The following is a 401-nucleotide window of genomic DNA, read 5'->3' as shown; positions in this document are numbered from 1 at the left end:
GTTACAAAATTAAGTATGAAAAGTGAGTAAAAAAGACATTCAAGTATTATGAATCAAAATGCATTTCTAATTCACTGAAGTGTGCTTATGATTATTATGGCTAATCTTTTCAGTACTGAACTGAAAAAGTAAGGAATTTTTAAGGAAAGTTTTCTTTCTTGCAAATTTTTCTTCCCCTTACCCTCCCCAATTCAAATCATCAATTCAAAATTGAAATTTCTTTGTATCATTGTGATAAAAATACCCTCTGCTTTCCATTTATCTTGTTATCCAGGTCTGTTTAAAGATGTCAAAATGTCTGCCAGGTTTCTTGTAGACTTTCAGGAAAAATAGGACTGGGTCTAAACTACTAATGTGAAAATAATGGAGGAAAGGTAAGGTATTTCTAACAAAATCCTCAG

This window comes from Anser brachyrhynchus (assembly GCF_964034855.1).
Source record: "Anser brachyrhynchus genome assembly, chromosome: 2".
NCBI lineage: Eukaryota > Metazoa > Chordata > Aves > Anseriformes > Anatidae > Anser > Anser brachyrhynchus.
Note: the sequence above shows the minus strand (reverse complement) of the source record.